Consider the following 6,849-nt stretch of genomic DNA (forward strand, 5'->3'; position numbering starts at 1 on the left):
TCATACCGAGCAATAAACCATGTCCCATTAATGTGCACATCCCCTCCCGTGGCGGGTTCCACGGAGGGCGAAACTAGGGCGTGAAGCCACTCCCGCAAGTTACTCTACTCAGCCGAGGACGCACCTCGAGAACCAAAGACAATCAATCACAAACAGCTGCAATACAACAACAACCAACAAAACAGCATACATCAACCGATTACCATGTATACTCAGCCACACGGTCACAACAACAATAAAACAACCGACACACTAGACCACCAACAGAAACTGAGTAGGCGAACCTACCTTTAACCAAAAGCAGCGATTCCTCGATCAACCATACGACATCAACCAAGCAAGCAATCCCTATACAAACAGTATACATGCCTATTACTACCAATACAACCCTACAAGGAACAACAAAGACAAAGATGACGACGATGACATACCTACGCATCCTAGATCGGCGTTAAGACCGCTACCCGACTCAAGCAACGCATCCCCAAGGCACTAACATCCTCAGAAGCTCCCATGGAAGAAGTTATGGTGAAGGGAAGGGAAAAAAGTGGCATCTAGGTCTGAAGGAAAGAGGCGGAAATGATTTGCGATTTATCAAAACACGATTATAAACCCTCGCTGAAAAGACGCTACTCGATCGAGTAACCCACTTACTCGATCGAGTGGCTCCTACTCGATCGAGTACCCAAGCTACTCGATCGAGTACCCAAGCTACTCGATCAAGTAGCCTCTACTCAAGATATCTTGGTTTTTGTTTTATTTTGTAGCTCAACATTTGGTAATTTTCTATAGCGCCACTAATATTACGAACTTACACTGCTATAATTGCAGGATGCCACACTACCCTTGTCTGCAGCAGCTATGGCTCTTCCTCCCTTATCTATAAAAGGAGATTTGGGTGTTATTTCAACTGCTGCAGCTAGGTATGCACCCTCATTATTGAAATCTTTCGCCCAGATGGGCCCACAAGGAGCTTTGGGTGCTACGAAGCTTCTCAGACCTTTTTCTGAGATACTTGATTCTCTGGAACTCAAAGACCCTTTTGTTCGGAACTGGATGGATCTTCTCGCCTTTCTTCTAGCCGGTGTCAAATCTAATGGTATACTATCAGCAGAGATGGTAACTATTATCTGATAAGTTCCCCATATTTTCCCATGACATTATCATTTCTTGTCCTAAATTTTGACGGATGCAATTTCAAAACATTTTTCATTATTGACTTATTTATAAACAACCTTTCTGTGTTCACCGAAGGATAAGTTCCGTACATTTGACCCCCTTCACCTCGCCAGTTACAGTAACCCTTGAGACACTAGGTCAATATTGTTTTAGTATCAGTTCTGGCTTAATCTTTCACAATCTTCAAGTACTAAGTGGAACAAATCCATCAAAATGCAAGATTTAACAAAATCCGTGTTTATGTTTCTACATTGTCACACTTGTGAATTGCATGGTTGCACCTTTTGATTCAAAAGAGATTTTGTCCCAATTTACAGATTTACATGTTTGCTGAGTGATACAAGCCAGGATGTGTTCTTGAGTATCCTTTACAAGGAAGCAGAGCAGTAGTTGAGGCATTAGTTAGGGGGATTCAGAAGTTTGGGGGAAGGATCTCCCTTCGATCTCACGTTGATAAAGTTGTCGTCGAAAATGGTCGAGCAGTTGGTGTTAGACTGAGAAGTGGTCAAGTAAGTTTAACATACTAGCATGATTGGAAGGCACACACAATGTTATGTATAGAGTAGAAACTGATCCTTTTGACGGTCTACGATAATTCATTGTTAGCTGACCCCTAATCGATTTGGGATTGAGACTCTATTGTTGTAGAAACTGATGTTTGTTCAGCTACGCCACAGTTTGTACGAGCGAAGAAGGCAGTTGTGAGTAATGCTTCCATATGGGACACCTTGAATTTGGTGCCTAATGATGCTTTACCCAAGTCTTTCCAAGAGAGGGTTAAATCAACTCCACAATGTGATTCTTTCATGCATCTTCATCTGGGTTTTGATGCAGAGGTAAGCCATAACCTGGTGTAAATTGGTTAGATTCATTTATCTCCGATCTAATGCTTCCCTACACCCTCTGAGGTCCTGCTTAAGCTGTTCAATTAGATTGCTCACTTTGGACTGTGATGAATTTCTTCCTATAAATTTCTATTTCCAGTTGAGCTGAACTACTGTTGAAGATAATTTAGTTGGTTGATGTAGTTTTGGTGGTATTTACTTTATGGTTGATCAGAAATTGCCTCTTTGGGTTTCCAATACATGGGCGAGGCTACATAGCCCAAACTCCTTACTCCATCGTAAATGGGATCGCCATAGAGGCACCATAGTTATGTTACTGATGCATTTCTTTGTAACCTCATCGAAATTCTAAAATCCTCATTTTTCGGTGTAGATGACGTATCAAAGTGTTATATCTATGTCTGAATGTTGGGTGTTGGACACAAATGCACGTGCTGATATGGAAAGTCAGAGCAACCTAGATCATTGATTGTCTCATTTATGTGTTAATTTTCAGGGAGTGCGTGAAGACCTTGATATACACCATATAGTTGTAAACGATTGGAAGAGAGGAGTTGATGCAGATCAGAATGTAGTTCTGATATCTATTCCCAGTGCAGTCAGCTCAGAGTTGGCACCCCCGGGTAAACATATATTGCATGCTTATACACCAGGAACCGAACCATTTCAACTGTGGGAAGGGCTTGACCGCAGAAGCGATTTATACAAAAAACTCAAGGCAGAAAGATCTAAGGTATTTCTTTCCCTCCGTCGCCGCTAATTCATTTCTGGTGACCCCAGGGTAGAGTTATTTTTCATTTTGATTAACCTAAGAGTGGAGTTAGTTATAACTTTGACGACCCGGAATTTGAAAATTTGCTCACTGTGATGGACTTAGTGTAAGTTAGTTCTTCAATAATAGTAAACTGTTTAGCGTGATGAAGTGCGAAGTATAGTTAACAAAACAGGCCCGAAAAAACAGGTAATGTGAAAAGCAGTAGAACGAGCCGTAGGTCCAGGCTTCAGCAGGGAAAAATGTGAGGTGAAAATGGTAGGTACACCTCTAACCCATCAAAGGTTTCCAAGAAGAAATAGAGGAACATATGGACCTGCCATTGAAGCCGGAAAAGGGACATTTCCGGGACATTCAACTCCAATACCGCAATTGTATTGTTGTGGTGATTCTACATTTCCAGGCATTAGAGTTCCTGCTGTTGCTGCCAGTGGTGCCATTGTGGCTAACTCTCTTGTTTCCGTCTCTCAACACTCTCAACTTCTTGACGCGGTAGGTATATAGTATATGAGCTCGACATTGTATCTTATAATTTTATTAACGGCCGTCATATATAATAAGATATTTAAGACCAATACTCCCTCCTATTCTCCATTTTGTTCCCCTATTCCTAAAACGGATTATTCAGGTTTTGTTCCCCTTTCCTTTTTTGGAAACTTTTAATCTTATTTTATTCATTCCTCTCTCCTATCACCAAACCCCACCCAACTCACAATTTCTTATTTAATTCCTAATTATTCATTTCTCTCTCCTATCACCAAACCCCACCCAACTCACAATTCCTTATTTTATTCATTCCTCTCTCCTATAACCAAACCCCACCCAACTCACAATTAATATTTTATTTCCCTCCTTAATTCTTGTGCCCCCAACAAAGGGGAACAATATGGAGAATAGGAGGGAGTATAATTTACACAAGTACTCTGTAAGACGGGCTTACACATGTTGATTATTAAACAAGTTCTTTTTTTTGGCAACTATTACCTACTACTTTGTAATATGGTTATGTTTGGATCCGTTTTACACTATTCTTATGTAAAACTGTCTTACACGATACTAACAGTGCATAACTTGTTACTCAAAGCAGCTGGTTTCCAAGTTTGGAAGTTCCAATATCATAGGAACGACTGGTTTTGCATCAATATTTATTAATATTTGTGTAAGGCGGTTTTAGACTTATCCCTCGAGAATCCTATATTATAGACTCGATACTCATATTATACAGATTTCAGTGTGCATTAATATGTTACTGACTTATGAGACAGGTTGATGTCAGGAGAGAGTAGGGAGTGTGAAATTGGAAATCTTGTGATTCCTTTTCCCCTGGTAGGCTGCTAGGATCATATCATGTACAACATGAATCAATTAATGTAGTAACCTGCCAACTACTTTTTAATGTACTTGGTAACTTTGAACGTTACATTTACGTGCACGTTTTGGCTCTATTGTGCAATTAAATTTGACTTGATTCACAACAATCAAATAAAGCAGTTGTACGATTTCAATTAAGACACGCATATCCATATCCATATTGAGATTAAAACTGTTGAAATAGCATTTTGCTTTGGTCATTTCTACCATGCCTAACCTGTTTTAAATTCAATATAATTATGTCCATCTTAAACGGAAAAAAAGAACATACATTGGATGTGTACTATTTTAGATATTTTTTTTTTTTTTTTTGAGCATATGTGTATTTGCTTTCGAATGTATAATCTACTTACGGATCTTAAACAAGAATTTGAGAAATGTAATTTGAGAATTGTACAACTACTATACATTTATTCGAACTTATGTGTAATTTTTTGTGAGTTTTCTTAAAGTTTAATTTTTTTTATGTTTAATTGGATGAGTTCAGATACTTTATAATACTAGTTGTTGCGCCGCGCCCTCCCGGGCGCGGAGCCCCAATTTGTAGAATTTTATTTTGATTCCCGATATTAATACCGTGTTGTTTCCGTGCTTTCGTTTATAGAATAGTTTGTTAACTACGTTGTGAAACTTGTCGGAATCAAGTACTTTCCATATTGGGATGTACGCGCACTTAGAACCCTAGAATTTAAATACTGATTGCATGAAGTGAAATGCTGTTGTAAACCTGATCAAATACACATATATGTAACTACCTAATTAGCGAAGGCATAATACAGGGGTTTTGACATAGGGTTGTTTGGATTCTGATAGGACAAATTGAGAGATGCATGCAAGGAGGAAAACGTAGTTTAGCAGAAAAGTTAGTTACTTATACACAATACTAAGCTTAGTTATCTTCTAACGGCCGAAGCTAGTTGTTTCTATGCTTCTGCAATCCATGCATCTGATTTAAGGCTACCCTAATCCTGGGATTCTACATCCTTATAGGTAGAACTACATAGCGTTTACAAAATGGACCAAAAGTTGTCAAGGTAGCCTACGATCTCTCGGGCATTTATTTCAAAGAAACTTCCTTGAGCTCCCACCTCAGCTCTTGTTTCCGATAAAGAGCTCTGGTAGGCACAACTTGAACGTACAGCTTTGAATCTCTTAATTTGTTCTCAATGTACTTGATGTAGCTTTCCTTTTCCTGCAGGAATGACACATGTATTTACTTGAGTTTTATACAGCGATATACACATGTATTCTAATTGTAGACGCACTGCTGTTAAGATGGATGAATGCTTCATATAATGGCCTATTGCGTGCGGGGGCAGGTAAACTAAAATCTGCATAGTTATTAAAGAACATACTCTATCGTCCCAAAGTGACAATTGTTTTTTTTAGAACAACCACAGTAGTTACCTGTACAGACATTGAATACAAGATGGCAGCTGTAACTTCCACAAGCTGTTCTCATGTGAATCAATTACATTTGTTTCTATGTCTAAATTAGTCAGGGATTAGAGTGCATTAAGTTGTGATAAGTGAGGAATCTAAGTTAATACAAACAAAATTAAATATAACTGATTTTTCAATAAGTTACCTCCTCATCTTGGAAGGTGATTATCTGAAATTCCAAGCCTTGTCCATTTGATGCAGCATTCACATTTTCGATTTCGATGGCCTTTGCCTTAATGGTGTAGGGACCGGTTGGTCCGGAAAATTCCCTGATGCGCTTCCTTATAGGCCTCATAGCAAGCTGTAGAATTTTGCAAACGCAACCAATTAAATAGGGATTAGTAGTATTGTAACAGAAGCATAATAAATTTTGTGGAGATAGAAATACAGTATCTACAACCAATATCGTTAATATCCTAAAAAAACAGAGTTTACGTTGTATACCTTGGATAAGTTGGAGCTAGATCCTGGCGATTGCAGGACAAATTGTTATAAGTATTTGTTTTTTTTTAACAGTACACTACTCTGTTTTCCTTGTGATTGTGATGATAATGGTACTCAACTTAAGAAGACACGCATACACAAATATTTCTCTCTCTCCAATTAGTCTTGTTATAGACGGGTATATCCGTCTATTGCTATAGACAGGTCAAATACAACGAAAGTAGTGACATTTTTTGCCCCTACCACCTCACTTGTTGTTTGTTCTATTAGAAAAGTGGTATTGTATTTGGCCCGTCTTTCATTATAGACGGATAATGTCCGTCTATAATAAGACTATCTCTCTCCATATATATATATATATATATATATATATATATATATATATATATATATATATATATATATATATATATATATATATATATAAGCAAAGTATTCATTAAACTTTATTCAAAAATAGCTGACACACTTCCTTAATGTCCTTTTACACTTGCACAAATTCTCATTTCAGACCGTAAGATCCGTCTGAAATAATAAGACGGACCGTTTTCTCTCACAAAATACCCATTTAGGAAGTGAGTGAAAAAGCTCATGGGGCCACCCATGTGATTTCCACTTGTGAGAGGTCTTATTGTTTCAGACGTAACTTACGGTCTGAAGCAAGATGGAATGTTAGACTTGACATCATTGTACCAAATAGGCATTTTCTTTTATTTTGGCGTGAGATCTTGCCAAGATATTGTTAGGATGTATGTTGGGTGCCCTATAAGGTCTAAACAGTTTCTCTGTAGACCT

At 38.2% G+C, this 6,849-nt stretch overlaps 1 long non-coding RNA gene and 1 pseudogene across 1 annotated transcript; one reads left to right on the plus strand and one right to left on the minus strand.

The window, feature by feature from the left end:
• Nucleotides 1–513: 513 nt before the first annotated feature.
• Nucleotides 514–2,784, plus strand: LOC141617356 (prolycopene isomerase, chloroplastic-like; annotated as a pseudogene).
• Nucleotides 2,785–4,994: 2,210 nt separating this feature from the next.
• On the minus strand, nt 4,995–6,366 carry LOC141621391 (uncharacterized). Its single transcript, XR_012532285.1, has 3 exons — nt 6,055–6,366; nt 5,756–5,911; nt 4,995–5,359 (listed from the first exon to the last, which is right to left on the minus strand). It is a non-coding gene; the product is annotated as an uncharacterized LOC141621391 (long non-coding RNA).
• Nucleotides 6,367–6,849: the final 483 nt, after the last annotated feature.

Source organism: Silene latifolia, chromosome X, assembly GCF_048544455.1.
Source record: "Silene latifolia isolate original U9 population chromosome X, ASM4854445v1, whole genome shotgun sequence".
NCBI classification, from domain to species: Eukaryota; Viridiplantae; Streptophyta; class Magnoliopsida; order Caryophyllales; family Caryophyllaceae; genus Silene; species Silene latifolia.